The sequence below is a fragment of the Gadus macrocephalus genome, chromosome 3, assembly GCF_031168955.1.
Source record: "Gadus macrocephalus chromosome 3, ASM3116895v1".
Taxonomy (NCBI): Eukaryota; Metazoa; Chordata; class Actinopteri; order Gadiformes; family Gadidae; genus Gadus; species Gadus macrocephalus.
In genome coordinates, this window is record NC_082384.1 from 3,961,470 (window position 1) to 3,978,006 (window position 16,537).

The 16,537-nt window shown below is 49.3% G+C and overlaps 1 protein-coding gene and 1 long non-coding RNA gene across 2 annotated transcripts in view; one reads left to right on the forward strand and one right to left on the reverse strand.

Annotated features, from left to right (window-relative positions):
* The window catches only part of LOC132453802 (uncharacterized), a 33,545-nt gene extending 29,956 nt beyond the window's left edge, over positions 1-3,589 (reverse strand). Inside the window, exon 1 of the long non-coding RNA XR_009524806.1 lies at positions 3,477-3,589. This is a non-coding gene — a long non-coding RNA (uncharacterized LOC132453802). The remainder of the gene's footprint in view (positions 1-3,476) is intronic.
* LOC132453796 (uncharacterized) overlaps positions 1-16,537 on the forward strand; it is a 159,765-nt gene that overhangs the window by 22,099 nt on the left and 121,129 nt on the right. The window lies entirely within an intron of this gene.

Genomic DNA, 16,537 nt, shown 5'->3' on the forward strand with positions numbered 1-16,537 from the left:
GCTGTCTGCAGGTCCGGTTGTCCTCATCTTCTCAGATTCTTCATAGGCCCTCGGTCTTCTCTTGAAGTCCTTGAATGTCATGTTGTCCTCATTTTGTGTAACGTGGACAGCCAGTGGTCTGAATGAGTCTGGCAGTCCATTCAAAATAGTGACTAGAAGCAGCCCATCACTCATGGTCTCTCCTGCATCACGAAGAGCTGAAATTATATTCTCAGCCCTTATCATATAATCAGTCACAGTCTCATTCCCTTCCATTTGTATGGTGGTCAATGAAGTGTACAGGTTTAGAATCCTGGGCTTGCTTTTTCCAGAAGAAAGTTCTCTTAATAATTTCAAGGCTTTCCTTCCATCATCGGCGGCGTCATGTCTTATCTGGACTACTCACATCCTCATCCTCCTGGACCTGAGTGCAGCCTTTGATACCATCTGTCACACCACGCTCCTCAACAGACTATCCTTCATTAGCATCACCGACACTCCGTTTGACTGGTTCACATCTTATCTTTCTGGCCGTACTCAATTTGTCCAACTTCAAGTCTTTTAAATCCATCCCCTCCCCCGTCACCTCAGGTGTTCCCCAGGGTTCTGTCCTACTCCTCATCATTTACCTCCTTCCCCTCTGCAAAATCTTCCGCAAATGTGACATTCATTTCCACTGTTATGCTGATGACACCCAGCTCTACCTCTCTACCAAGCCCTCGTCCACTCTCCCGCCCACTTCCCTTACTGATTGCATCTCTGAAATAAAAACCTGGTTCACCTGCAACTTTCTCAAACTCAACAGCAATAAAACAGAAGTTCTCCTCATCGGCACCAAATCAACCCAGACAAAACCTGACAGCTTTTCCATCACTATCGATAACACCTCAGTTTCCCCCTCCCCTCAGGTTAAGAGTCTGGGTGTCATCCTCGACAGTACACTATCATCCAAGCACACATCAATAACATCACCAGGTCTGCCTATTACCATCTACGCAACATCAACCGCCTCCGCCCATCCCTCACACCCCATTGCACAGCCATCCTTGTTCACACCCTGGTCACTTCCCCTCATCGATTACTGTAACTCCCTCCTCTTTGGTATCCCCCTCAAGTCCCTCCGTAAGCTTCAACTGGTCCAGAACTCTGCCGCTCGCATCATCACCAGAACCCCCTCCATTAATCGCATCACTCCTGTCCTTCAGCAGCTTCACTGGCTCCCGGTCAAAACCCGCATCCATTTCAAGATTCTGCTCCTCACCTTCAAGGCCCTCCACAGCCTCGCCCCTCCATCCATCTGTGAACTCCTGCACACCAACGCACCCACCCGCACTCCCCGGTCCTTCTCTTCCATTCAACTCACTGTACTACCCGCCCGCCTGGTCCCCATGGGGTCCAGGGCATTCAGCCGATCTGCCCACCACCTCTGGAACACCCTCCCACCTCCGTAACTCACACATCTTTTTAAACTGACATATTCAATCTAATTCATTGTCTCCCACCCATTTCACCCCACTTGTGTAAATTGTTTCAATGTATCCTGTTTTGGTGTTTTTTATGGTTGTTGATTTTGTTTTGTTTTTTAAAAACTGCCCTGTAAGGTGACCTTAAGAGTGCTATGAAAGGCGCCCTCAAATAAAATGTATTATTATTATCAATGATAGGCTCTTATCACCTAGTGCATTCACTAGTTGAGCATAACAATCTGCATTCTCCGCTGGATCTGCAGCTATGGCAGCCTCGCCAGCGGGCTCTCTCAAAATGGTGTCTTTCAACTTCAGAATGTGTAAACGGCTAAGGAATCGTGTTTCCCATAGATCATACTTTTCTTCTGTTCCATCAAAGACGATCTGCTGTTGTAGCGTACCTGCTCCGGCCAGTTTCACTTTTATTCTTCTTATAGTTCGCGACCTCCAAGACGTTGCTCAGGCTGTGGCTTGTAGAGTCCTCAATTTTCGCGGGGGTCTCTTGGTGCCATTTTTATCCAGGCTCGTCTAGTAACTTCTCTTGGCTAACAGTTCTTCTTACTTGTTGTTGCTCTAGACTTGCGTTCCTGGGCCCATAACCTGATGAGCTTAGTGCGTTGCGGTGGAGATGTAATCAAACTCTCATCAGACACATTTTACCTTTAGCCTTGTAGGCATATTTATTGTATCGACAGGCGGGAGTAACGCAGCTGAGCTGCCATTCTCCTCAACATCAGCCGTTTCTCAATTTGCGTACTTGTGCGTCCTCGTCGACTCGTGAAACGTCATCAGTCGTTGCCCGAGCAATGTTCCAATTCGAAGCACGCATCAAGCGAGTACTGTCGTAAAACCCGGAAGTGTTCTTGATGCGTGCTCGATCTCGCCGTTTCATGTACTTGCAACCGCTATAAATCCCAGGATGCATTTCGCACTCGCAGCAGTACGATGGCGGACAATATGGAGAAGACGCACAACTGTAGCTTAAGTTACTCTTAACTTATATTTATATAATATAATAATAATAATATAAGATAATATATAAATATTAAGACAACGGGGGACCTAAATCCAGCGATTTGATTGGTTCCCAACTGTTGTATAATGAGCGTATACATAACTGCTATGACGCCCGATCATTTTGTGAAAGTTTGTATATCACTCTGTGCCTGGAAGTGGAAACAGTTACAAAGTAAAACATATGTTGGATGATGGAGAGCGTGTAAATGTTGTTACTCCGGGAGTGAGCAAGGCGATGGAGGGACTAATGAAAGCTTAGGCACACGGCGAGTGAACTGCTCAAGAGGATAAATTGCCGGCGAACCGCTCTATCGGAGCCTTCTCTCGGAGGGACGCTAAAGTGTGTTGCATAGCGACCGTCGATGCATAGCGGCAGCCAGGAGGGACTACTTTTTTGTATTCTTTAATAAAACGGCTATTTTGACTTTCTTGGTTTCTTTTTAAATGTAGTGTGTCTATGACTTTCGTTTCGCCATAATAGTAACCGTTGTATAAAAGCAATAGATCACTTCAGTCAGTGGCATGTGCTCATACCACGTGATCTATTGCTTAAATATATATAAAGATGTGTGTGTGTATAGCTCATACACATGACAGGACACGCATATCTTTTCAATTTTTATTCATTCAGAATATTTACATAGCCTACTATTTGAAAAAGAAAGAGGCTGGGATTTTGTTTTATATCATTTGTTTATATTGTTCAGTAGTATATGCCTAAATGAGGCCGTAGCAGTTAACGGACGAGCAGAGGTGGTGACGTCATCGAGTCCGCTGCTGTTCCAATTGCAGGTACGTACTCGCGTGCTCGCAAGTCTGTGCTTGAAGTACGGACTTGCCAAGTACGTGCTTGCAAGTCATCGAGTCCGGAGTACGCGTGCTAGGAATTGAGAAACGGCCATGGTCACATGTAACAACTGGGACACCGGAACAGGAAGGTGTCAGGTAACACAGAGGTAAAGTCAACACTGCCCTCTAATGGACACGATGAGTAAGGGCATACAATAGTACTACACTTAACAACATTACTGGAAAAGTGAAATGTGAAATACTGTATTTTTGATTTGTACATTATTATTTTGTGAAACGCATTGCAAATGAAAGCTTCTAAGCAAGTGAGTAATACTAGTGGGTACTGTTATGTTGTTATATTGTCTCAATGTAATCTGAGTGCATCCAGGTAATGGTTACACATGTAGAAAATAAGTTAATGAGATTTCATGTAAGAAATAGATTTAGAAAGCAGACACTGATTATTCTGCACTTTGTGTAGATTGGTTTTATGTGCACACTAGAAGAATCAGAACCCGGTGAATGAATGCTGAGATGGCGAGCTAAACCCGGATCGTGGATGCAGTGTGGCCAACTGTATGATCCAGAACGAACCTGATTTGCTTATCAAGAAGACATCAGACCCCAGTCCTGCCCGTCAGGTAGACGGGTAGTAAGATAGAGATAAAGTACACATAAGGACCCAGAACTCGCGGAACCTTCAAGCATACCCCATTTCATTGGAATAAATGGACTATATCTTGGAACATTACACACACTGAAAGGATTGACGATTTCCAAACAATCAACTCTTCTTTTTTTTTTTAATTGATTTATATTGTGGTTGTTGCATTCATCGCTTTATATTGTGGTTGTTGCATGACCGATTGTGAAGCAATAAACTGGTCTTGTACAACTTGTTCTATTTGGTTCTTAGGCTGCCTCTCCTTCGAATCTAGGTAGATATTTAGTGCTTTTTTCCAGTACTGGCCCCAGACAAGCGCTACACTCATTTTGTTCTGAGCAGCCTTGTTTAAGCAAATTGAACCACAAAACGTGGTGTTACAGCCAGAAAGGAGCAGAAGTTCATATTTCCCTGCTGCATTGACAAGTAGGATGTTAAGTTGTAAGCCTAGTAGGCTGGATCTGTGCAGTGTAAGACTAAATTAGGTGTTCATGTGACGGTATGGGCCTTGTTATAGAAAAGTGGCCTTTGATGTTGTTACAACTTTAAATAAAAGCTAAACAAGTAATTTGTATTGAATTAATCTTGCTTTTATATAGCATTATCATTTGTGAGATTAAAATGATCTGTTTTACTTCAATTACCCCAGTGTATTCTCTCTAATGGCACAATTTACCCCATACCGGGGGCAAGTTGTGCCACAAAAACACTTTTTTTTTCTAAAGCTGTATTTCTCAAACAGTTTGTTTAATATCCAAAGTAATTGTTCCCAGGGATGCACAACATCCTAAACTATATGTTTATATCTTGGTTGGAGGTATTACTGTTATCCCCTTGCTTTAATGGCACTTTAAGTAAAAATTGGCACTACTTACCCCACTCTCCCCTACATAAGAGGGTGCCCTGTACCAGCGCACACCTCTTCTGTAGTCGAATAAAATATCCCAATTTAAAGGCTATGGTTTGTGTTCTGTGCCAAGGAATATCAGTGTCATTAACTTGCATTGGAGCAAATTCCGAGGCCACATCAGACAATTTAAGTGATTCCGTGAGACCACCACGGACTGAGTTCAGCGCCCGTGGTCGACTCGCTCGTTTACACTGGGATCCGTGTGTGAGCCACGGAATAATGCTACTATCCATTTGGATCTACGAAGTGGTAAAGTCGCAAATCTCCCAGCTTTCTTGCTGCATTTCACTGAGGCACACCCCCTTTTGGTCGTAGTATCTCGTCGCTTTCAAAGTAGAGCGAGCAGAGCTGTACAACTCGCAAAGAAGATGGCTGCACTGTAGGGAAAAACGGTCTGTCTAGCTACTGGACCAGATAAAATGAGACGGAGAGGTAATAAAGTCTATCGGCACGAGGACCTTGGATTTATTAAGTAAAGTGGCAACGGTTATACAGAGTCATAAAGCGTGAGAAATCGAATATGTCTAAGTCCCTAATCAGCGCTGATGGTTCGTCTGGAGCTTCGCCTCCGTGGAAGGTCTGCTTCAGAAGAAGATGAAGAGTCCCTGTGTGATGCAGTCTTATGCTGTATCCTCCTCTCGATGAGGTGTGTGCGTTTGAGGTGTGTGCGGTTCGGTGTGTTTTGGCTCCCAGGCCCTGAGAGGGCTTCGTAACAGGGAGAGTTCCTCGTGTCTCCGGTGTGATAAATTAAAACGGGGAGTGCCCCCCTGAAATGTCTCGTGTGTGGTAATTTAATGTGGCTCTGAGGCCCTGGTATGGGCAGGTGTATCTCTTGGTTCCTCCTAACGGGGAAGAGCTCTCAAAATGTCTCCTGTGTGATAAATTAATGTGGCTCTCAGGCCCCTAGTATCTGCATGTGTTCCTTCTAGTGGGGGAGAGCTTCGAGGTGTCTCCTGTGTGATAAATTAATGTGTCTCTCCCGTTCTGGAGATGATACTGGTGCATTGTCTGAGTGTCCACCATCTGCCTGCCTGGGAGATGGGGCCTTCAGCTCCGGCCTTGACCTGACTATATATTATCATGTTTGTGTTATGTGTTCGTTGGGTTTAGAGCAAGAGTCGACTATATATTAATGTGCCTGCCATATGATGTGCTCATCAGGTTATTTTTCCCAACATATCCCCCTCAAGTCGTCGCAAGACGACTTTTACTCATTAGGGGTACGAGGGATAGGACTCCAGCGCGGGACTACCATTATAACACCATTAGAAATAACAGAAAGAAGGCAAAATGACCACAAAAACAAACAACCATGAGCATGGGACTAAAACAACTCGCTGGACCGGGTGTATGGGGAACCACGTGGGAGAAACGCTACCCATGCTCCAGACATGGGTATGCCATACACACCCCACCTAGGGGGTGGCATCCACCCCGGCCTTACATCGCGAGCAGACAATACCAACAATACTGGCAGCAGATGATACACAACAAAACCAACACCAAACCATAACAACAACAACAAAATGCAACAATAAAACTACCAGTAAACAATAACGATATAAACAAAAATGCAACAACCACACAAACACTACACAATAACAATCACAGGAAAGAAATGCAACCATGAAACGTGTCCCTAACTAATAATAATAATATCAGAAAGATATGAGGTAAACAACGAATGGCAATCCCCCTCAACCCATCCCTAGATGACCACACACTAAGGATGTGAGGAGGAGTCAACTGGTCGTGTAACAATAAGCAATCACACGCATGGGGTATTCAGGGTAGGCCCGGGGCACGGGAATAACTGAAACCACGGAATAGTCCTGAGCGTCATCACGGGCAGGTGGTCGCAAGGCGCCACCTGAGCATTAGACCCTTTTATTCAACTGCGCTCAGGACCTCATCTGAGAGTGGCAACGTCTATTGGTCCGGGCCTCCTGTGGCGTCAGTGGTGGCCTCATGATGCAGCCGTGCGAGGTCGCGTTGAACGGTAGCCAGGGTGCGGTCATGTGGGTTGTCGGCCTTGCGGGTGGTAGACAGATGGTGCCAGCGGGCGCCGCTCTTTCCTGAAAGGGAGACAGAGAAGGGGGTGGCCAGAAGTACCTTATAGGGGCCTTCCCATCGTGGCTGAAGGCACTGTCTCTTGTGGACCCTGACCCAGACCCAATCCCCGGGATTAACGAGGACGGGGTTGGGATCTTCGGGGGTCGGGAGGGAGGTGACCTGTGTGTACAAGGCTCGGGAGGCGAGAGTCAGGGCCTGTACATATTCTAAGAGGGCTTCATCATAATGGTCTAGTACCGGGCCCCTGGGGGGAGAATGCGGCCCGGGCATGGGCCTACCTGTCACTAACTCGAAGGGGCTAAGCCCGCACCGGGAGCTAGGATGGGAGCGCACGCTGAACAATGCCAATGGGAGAGCCTCTATCCAGCTCATCTTTTTCTTAGAGGCGTAGCCCGCTAGCTCTTCCCGCAGCAATTGTTGCTGCTGGGGACCTGTGTCCCCAGGGTGAACTGCCTTCGCGATCACGCTTTTGAGGGTCCGGTTCGCCCTTTCCACCAGTCCCTGGCTCTGGGGATGGTAGACGGAGCCAAACCGGTGTGCTATTCCTAACGCGGCCTCTACCTCCTGCAATTTGGCGTTAGAGAAATGGGACCCGTTGTCTGAGCAGAGTAGCTTGGGGTAGCCCCAACGGGGAATGATGTCATTTAGCAAAATTTTGACCACGGACGCGCTGTCTTCACGTTTGGTGGGGAAGGCCTCTACCCATTTGGTAAATCTATCGACGATCACCAGGAGGTAGCGTTTCCCCTGGGTGCGGTTGTCCAGCCCCATGTCGGTATAGTCTATGTAGAGTTCTTGGAAGGGTAGTTGGGGAACAGGGAAAACTCCTCTAGGGGGTTTGTGGGCTGGGCGTGGGTTGTGTATTTGGCAGGCGTGACAGTCTCTGATCACTTCCTGGATGCTGGCTCTCATTTCGGGGTGCCACCAGTCTCGCCGGATTGTCTCCATTGTCGCGGTGGTGGACTGGTGGGTACGGGAGTGGTGTGACCGAGCCATGAGAGAGAGAGCTCGTGAGCTGAGTGCCGGTTTGCCATCTGAGTAGCGGTAGATTTCGGACTCGTCCTTAGTGCATCCTCGTGTGATCCAGGTGCTTTTCTCATAAGGACCGGCGTGTTCTTGCATCTCGCCAAGGCATATCAGGAAGTCGCTCATGCTCCTCGGGTGTGGCCCCTCCCCTAGGGGGTTCATCAGGGACAGGACTAGCGGCGGTGTGTAGCCCCCCGCCTTCTTGGCGGCCGCATCGGCGGCGTTGTTACCGCGGGTGACCAGGGAGTCTCCTTTTGTGTGGCCCTGGCACTTGATGATGGCCACAGACTCTGGTAGCTGAATGGCGAGGAGCAGGCGGACGACGAGGTCCCTGTGCTTCAGGGGCGCCCCTGTAGAGGTCAACATACCCCGCCTTTCTGCTTGGGTAGCGTTCAGATGGCAGAGCTCATACACGTAGTTGCTGTCGGTGTAAAGGTCGAGGCGTAGGCCCTTCGCGGCTTCGAGGGCTACGACCATGGCCGTGAGTTCAGCCCTTTGGGCCGAGGGATACTCCGGGAGTATCCCTGAGTGTCTGGTGTGGCAGACCCCTGTCGTCCCCTGTTCCACCACCGCCCAAGAGGCGATGTTGGTTCCCAGGGCATCCTTGTAGCAGCAGCCGTCGGTGTACCACACTGTTTTGGGTGTTTCTAGGGGTGACCCTTGGAGGTCTGGTCGTGCTCGGAGTTCCGACAGGATGCGAGGCGTGCAGTTGTGGGGGGTGCCGTCCGTGTCTGCGGGATACTCTCCGGTCATATTCACTCCTTTCGTCGAGTAGCTCACCGAGGGATCTGTCAGGGCCTCGGTCAATCGGATCTGGGTGATGGCGGTCGACAGGGTGAAGAGTGAGCTCTCCACCGCAGCCTTAACTCCGTGGGTGGTGTGCACCACCGTGGGGTTGTTCATGGTGAGGAACTGTGTTTTTCGTAGGGCGATGGCGATGGCCATGAGATGTCTGGCGCAGTGAGGGAGTCCTAGGGCCGGAGTGGGTAGGGCCGAGCTGTGGTAGAGGAGGATCCTTCGGGTGCCGGCCTTTGCCTGCCAGAGGGTGGCCGCTACATTTCCGTTCCTCTGTGTGACGTCCAGATGGAAGGGGGTCGTATAGTCGGGGGCTTGGAGGGCGGCGGCTGAGTGGAGGGCCTGCTTCAGCTGATGGAAGGCGGTGTCTTTTCCTGGGTCCCATTCCAGCGGGGCCCGTAGGTGTCGGGCCCCGGCTGTGGTGACCATCTGGCGGAGTTCGGACGTCCGCTCTGTGAATTCCGGGAGGTACTGGCGGCTGTAATTGCACAGGCCCAGGAAGGCCAACATTTGCTGAACCGTGGCGGGTTTTGGGTAATTCAGGATGGTTTCTCGGGTGTCCTGGGTCATGTCTCTGGTATCTCCTCCGACCAACCTCCCCAGGAATTTCACCATGGGCCGGACAGCCTGTAGTTTGGGCCGCTTGACCTTGTACCCTGCTTTCCCTAGGGTCTCGAGCAGGGTCTTGGTAGCGTCCACACAGGCTTGTCTGGTAGGCGCAGCGAGCAGGATGTCGTCTACATACTGGACCATAACCACTCCGTCGGGAAGTACAGTGTCCTTGAGGTCCTTTCGCACACAGTCGTTGAATATGGTGGGGGTCGATCGGTACCCCTGCGGCATTCGGGTGTAGGTGAGTTTCTCTCCCTTCCAGGTAAAAGAGAAGATGTCTTGTGAGTCTTTGTTCAGGGGGATGCAGAAGAAGGCGTTGGCCAGGTCTATTGCAGAGAACCAGAGGTGTTCGGGGTTAACCACGTGGAGCGCCACCTGCGGGTTCGGCACCCTCTCTGGGGGTCCTTCTGTGGCGTCGTTCACTAGACGGAGATCGTGGGCCATCCTCCATGTGAGTCCGTCCGCCTTTTTTACTGGGAGAATCGGGGTGTTCCAAAGGGACTGAGAGGGTCGGAGGACTCCTGCCTCTTTGAGTCCCTGTATGGTGGCTGTGATCCCTGCTTCTGCCTCGGGTCTGACCTTGTACTGGGGCTGGTGAATCGGGGTTTGGTCGGGTTTGAGAGGTATTTGGATGTTGTGCTGGGGGGTAAACCCCATGTCGTAGGCGCCGGTGGCCCAGAGCTCCGGAGGGAGGTCGTCTAGCATGATCTTTACGTCGGGATCTTCGGCTTCCAGGGGGCTGGGGGCGTTGACATCCTCGGGGGCGAGCGGTCGTTCGCGCTCCACTCGTTCTGCCACCCCCCAGGAGGCCGTCCGGGGGAAGGAGACTCGGATCAAGCCTTTGTCAGGGGCTAGGTGTATGTGGGGGTTGTCGGTGGGGGCCCACTCTCGTACTTGAGTCGCTCGGCAGATCATGGGCCCCAGCTTCATGGCCGTGTGGTGCTTGGCTACTGCCAGGGTCACGTGTGGTCGGGACTCGGGTTTAAGACGGTACCAGTATTCTTGATCCGGGGTGAGGAGGGTGGGGGCCGCCACCCCCTCAGGTCCGACGTACATTGCTTCGTAGAGGCATTTCTGGCCGGTTCCCTCCATGATGCGGCTCCATTGTTCGTCGTAGCTTTCGTCTGGGTCACGAAGGACATTGAGGGTCGTGTGGAGGGGGTCGTGCGGTGGGTAGAAGTCCCCCTGTTGCTGGATCCAGGGGGCCCACTCTCGATACGTTTCTTCTAGGGGCTTGAGTCCGTCCGTGGTAGTCATGTTCCGAATCCAATATACGTCTGACGGGGGGCTCAGGGGCGGGGGTTCATGCACCAGCATCATCTGGGGGGGTTGGTCGGCTTCTGTCGTCATTGAAGTTCCTTCGGGGGAACAGCTGATGTGGCAGTTGATCTTGCTCAGGATGTCTCTACCCATGAGGTTGGTGGGGCACTCGGGGGCATATAGGAGGGAGTGGTAGAAGGTTTGCCCCAGGATGGTGAGCGGCAAGGGGGTGGTGAGGGGGTTTGTCTTTTCTATTCCCGAGAACCCCATGGTAGTCAGGGTTCGAGTGGAGAGGGGTGGGATTTCATGGTTCAGGTCCCCGATGGTGGATACTGTGGCTCCGGTGTCAACCATGAACCGAATCGGGGTCTGGTTTACGAGTCCGTCCACCATTGGGGTTCCCGTTCCCAGGTTCACCACCTGGGTCCCTCTCGAGGCTCTCGGGTCCCGTCAGTATTGGCTGTCGTATCCCGGGTCCCTCCAGAGAGGGTACATCGGGGTTCCGGGGTTTGAGGCCTGCGTCGATCCATTTCCAGGGTTACCGTAGGGCGGACCGGGTCGCGGTTGACGATCATGTTGGTCGTGTTGCATCCCCGGCGGTCCCGACTGGGGGCATTCCCTCGACCAGTGTCCCACGAGCCCACAAATGAAGCAGGGGTAGGACCGGGTTGGGTTTGTGTTTGGGGTCCGGCCCCTCCCTCTCCATTTGGATCCGCCTCTATATCTGGACTGATGGTTCTGGTACATCCCGGGTCCCTCATGTGTTGCTGGGTTCGAGGGTGGGTATGGGTACGGGTACGGCGGGGGTTGGGGCCCCCACACTTGAGCGGGAGGGGCTTGCACCTGGGTCGGAGGAGGCCCGCCTGGCTGGACCAAGGGGTTGGGGGTAGGTGGCGGGGCCGGGGGGGTAACTCTTGTCACTCTTGGAGGAGGAGAACGAGAAAGAAGGAGGGGGCCTTAAATTCCTCATAGCCTTAAGTCGTTATCCATCATTGTCAATTTATTTATTTCCGCAGGTTAAGCCATAGACCAAAACAATACGTCAGAGAGACATTATTCATCATTATCAATCTATCTATTCTTTCCTTTACCCGTTTTAACGGGTAAAGATATAGCGGACCACTGATTCACTCACAGATTCTCTCTTTCCCTCTATCCAGCTTTCTCTCACGCAAACGTACACACCCAAACGCATGTTGACGCATACTCGCTGACACGCACGTACACACTGACGTACACACACATGCACACACTCACACAAACGCACGTATACGGTCTCACTCACTTTCTCTGTACTGTGTGTTAGTGTGTCTCTCTGTGCTGCCTTAATGGTGTGGGTCAACAAATGGGGGTGTTCTCTCTCTCTCATTCTTTCCTCCCCCTCTTGGGGTCAGGCTGCACTTAGGACCGTTAACAGATAAACCTGGAATGCAACATCCTGAACTATCCATCATGGAACAAGGCCTAATAACTATCTCTCACACACAAAAAGATCCTTCTGTCCCTTCATTCATAAATAACTTTTCACTTTATTATATATATAATAATAATAATAATACATTTTATTTATAATGCACTTCATATTCAAGAATCTCAAAGTGCTTAGATATAAGCACTATATATCCGGATTAATTCCCGGATATATAACTTAATACTGCTCCCCCTTTCCAAATTTCTATATACACAAAACTACGAGGCTGACCACCGAAATTGGTACAGGCCTCGTCAGGCCGAACCAAAAACACCCTCACAGGTTCTAACTTCCATACAATTCTAGGGAGGGGAACTACAACATGATGTGGAGTAGAGGACTTCAAATATGGTGGACGGGGACCTCAAATGGGAGGACTACACATATGGAAAAGGGGATTACACTCTGGGCCTGAAAACCATACAGAGTCCATTCTCGTGGTCCTGAAACAACCGTTCATTGTTAGAAAAACACGCACTCTATCGCTACCTCCAACTGTCTAGAGGGAAAATGGTCCCTCTCGATCGTCCTCCGACTTTAGCTCTCCTAGTCTATCTCTCTCGCTATCTCTCTTGCTCCCTCTCACACAAACACACACACACACACACACACACACACCTAAACAGACCTTTCTCATTCTGTCTCCTCCAAACGCACACACAGAAACATCACCTCTTGCGTACACGCGCACAGAGACGCACACAGCCTCTCTCACTCTGTCTCCTCTAAACGCACACACAGAAACATATCAACAGACTTCTCGTTCTGTCTCTCGCAGATGCACACAGAAACATATCAACAGACTTTTCATTCTGTCTCTCACAGCCTCTTACACACACAGAAACATCACCTCTTGCGTACACTCGCACAGAGACGCACACAGCCTTTCTCACTCTGTCTCCTCTAAACGCACACACAGAAACATATCAACAGACTTCTCGTTCTGTCTCCCGCAGACGCACACACAGAAACATCACCTCTTGCGTACACGCGCACACACGGAGTCGCTCACAGCCTTTCTCTCACTCTCACGCGCATACACACTGTCTCTCTGTCTCTCTCTTTCACCCATGCTCTCCTATTCTTCCACCCACGCCGACTCTCGTTCTCGACTCCGTACACACTAGGGATGGGCAAAATGATTCTTTTCCGGGAACTAGTTCTTTCAGTTCAGTTCACTATAACGATTCGTTTATTTGATTCGTTCGTTTTGATTCGTTCGTTACGTCAGATTACATCTTAAAAAAAATAAAAAATAAAAAAACTTTTTTTTAGAATTTTTTTATTTTTTAATTGGTCGTGGGTCCGGATAGGACCATCAAGACCGCAGTCCGCCGTTTGGAGATGCCTGCTATATAGTATGTCGAACGTCCCACCAATATTTATACCACTTGCTTACTCTCTATATTTCATTCATGGTTTTACATTTATAATTTTATTTTACTTTACATTTAATTTTTCATTGTTCAGGCATTACAGAACTTGCATGGTCATAAATAAAAAATACGAACTGCAGTTTAATTTCTTTGTTTGTTCTTAAATTGACATAGAATCGAGCAAAGACTCCTGGGATTGGGAAATGCGTTTATCCAATAAACAGATGGTGGTCAAGTCTATTTTCGAAAAAATTTAGGGGGATATATGAGTCGAATGGTATGACCCAAGATACGTCAGACAGAGAAAGCGCGCATATTCGACGGTACCGCCTTGTCATTGGTTTACCCAGGTGCCATTCCAACACCATTGCTACCTCTCATTGGCTGAATCTTTGAGAAAGTTGTAGACTCAATCAATGGAAGTCGCGGGGAGACGGAGCTCTGTTCGTTTGTATATTTTATTTACGTGACCATATGTTTGGTTTATGTTAAAAAAAAAGAATCAAAGAACCAGTTCTTCTTGTTTTGGGGAACCAGTTCTTGTCGTTCACGTTCGGGATTCGTTCGTTGTAACGAATCAGTCGCGACCGACACATCCCTAGTACACACGCACTTGCTCTCTGGTCGTGAAGGTGGGGGTGAGAGGTCTCTGCTATCCCTAGTCTGCGTCAGTTCAGGTGTCTGTCCGTCAGTCCCCGCATATGCAATGAATATATGGCCAAGAAATCGTTGTGCTTCCTCGGGCGCCTCAGATTCACTTATCAAGGGCGGCGAGCCTTAGGCCTCGAGGGTGTTCTTTCACCACGCAACGAGCCTAGTTTTATCTTATTCTCTCTGTGTGTCACTCATGCCCTAGGCACCGTTTCCTCTGCAAAGGGACTCTAACCCTGATAAAGGACTCTAACCTTCTTACCACATAGAATTATTTAATACACATACAAAGAAGGGGACTCTAACCCCCCTTGAGACATAGGTGGGGACTCTAATCCCACCCGAGGGACCCTAACCCCCTTAAGACATAGTTGGGGACTCTAACCCCCTTACCACCGAAATTATTTAATACCTAAACAAAGAAGGGGACTCTAACCCCCCCTTAAGACATAGGTGGGGACTCTAATCCCACCCGAGGGACCCTAACCCCCTTAAGACATAGTTGGGGACTCTAACCCCCTTACCACCGAAATTATTTAATACCTAAACAAAGAAGGGGACTCTAACCCCCCTTAAGACATAGGTGGGGACTCTAATCCCACCCGAGGGACCCTAACCCCCTTAAGACATAGTTGGGGACTCTAACCCCCTTACCACCGAAATTATTTAATACCTAAACAAAGAAGGGGACTCTAACCCCCCTTAAGACATAGGTGGGGACTCTAATCCCACCCGAGGGACCCTAACCCCCTTAAGACATAGTTGGGGACTCTAACCCCCTTACCACCGAAATTATTTAATACCTAAACAAAGAAGGGGACTCTAACCCCCCTTTAAGACATAGGTGTCTCCATTACACATCCATTACATGGCCATCGGTAGTCTTGTATCACTATGCCCGATTCTTATAGGCCCTATGGTCTCGAGGGTATTCTTTCACCATGCAACGAGCCGATATTCGATGTGTCACGCGTTCAGGGTCAATCGGGTTTATGGGGAAATGCTGGGATACAGTCCTATTCGTCCCCACGAGATATCCCGTAGCGAACCGCTCTCACAGTCTCACCTCCTAATATGGTTCCTATATAACTATGCAGAGTTTGGATTTTATCAACAGGTTCTGCCTACCTTTTGTTGGGCGTGCACGAGGTGAGACTGCAGGAACCGGTCCGGTGCTCCGGGGTCCCGAGGTCGTGCCGCTCTCCGTCTCTCGTTTCCCAGTTGCGGTTCAATTCAGAAAAACTATCACGTCGTGGGTCACCAAATTTGTAGGGAAAAACGGTCTGTCTAGCTACTGGACCAGATAAAATGAGACGGAGAGGTAATAAAGTCTATCGGCACGAGGACCTTGGATTTATTAAGTAAAGTGGCAACGGTTATACAGAGTCATAAAGCGTGAGAAATCGAATATGTCTAAGTCCCTAATCAGCGCTGATGGTTCGTCTGGAGCTTCGCCTCCGTGGAAGGTCTGCTTCAGAAGAAGATGAAGAGTCCCTGTGTGATGCAGTCTTATGCTGTATCCTCCTCTCGATGAGGTGTGTGCGTTTGAGGTGTGTGCGGTTCGGTGTGTTTTGGCTCCCAGGCCCTGAGAGGGCTTCGTAACAGGGAGAGTTCCTCGTGTCTCCGGTGTGATAAATTAAAACAGGGAGTGCCCCCCTGAAATGTCTCGTGTGTGGTAATTTAATGTGGCTCTGAGGCCCTGGTATGGGCAGGTGTATCTCTTGGTTCCTCCTAACGGGGAAGAGCTCTCAAAATGTCTCCTGTGTGATAAATTAATGTGGCTCTCAGGCCCCTAGTATCTGCATGTGTTCCTTCTAGTGGGGGAGAGCTTCGAGGTGTCTCCTGTGTGATAAATTAATGTGTCTCTCCCGTTCTGGAGATGATACTGGTGCATTGTCTGAGTGTCCACCATCTGCCTGCCTGGGAGATGGGGCCTTCAGCTCCGGCCTTGACCTGACTATATATTATCATGTTTGTGTTATGTGTTCGTTGGGTTTAGAGCAAGAGTCGACTGTATATTAATGTGCCTGCCATATGATGTGCTCATCAGGTTATTTTTCCCAACAGCACCCATAGTTAATGGGGGATGAGATGTCTTTTCTTTCTATTTGTACCACGTTGGTGGCTTTAATGTCGTTTATCAAACCTCTTACACACTTGATTTCATTGCTGCTATAATCCGGTCACCAATATATGCATTAAACGGTCTTGCTTTGCGTGCAATTCAATGTAAAGTTTTGAAGCTGGTTTGCTAAAGAGGCTATGTTGCTAATGATCACTAGCCTGCTACTACTCCCCCTCGTGGCTCGACAGAAACACAAATGGCAAACTGGAAGGCTGGAGCAAGGGAAATATGTCACGTCTCACTGAAGCTCGTCGTTCGTACCAGCGTACCATCCAAATGGATAGCAGCATAACAGTGTAATTTACTTGCATTGGAGCAAA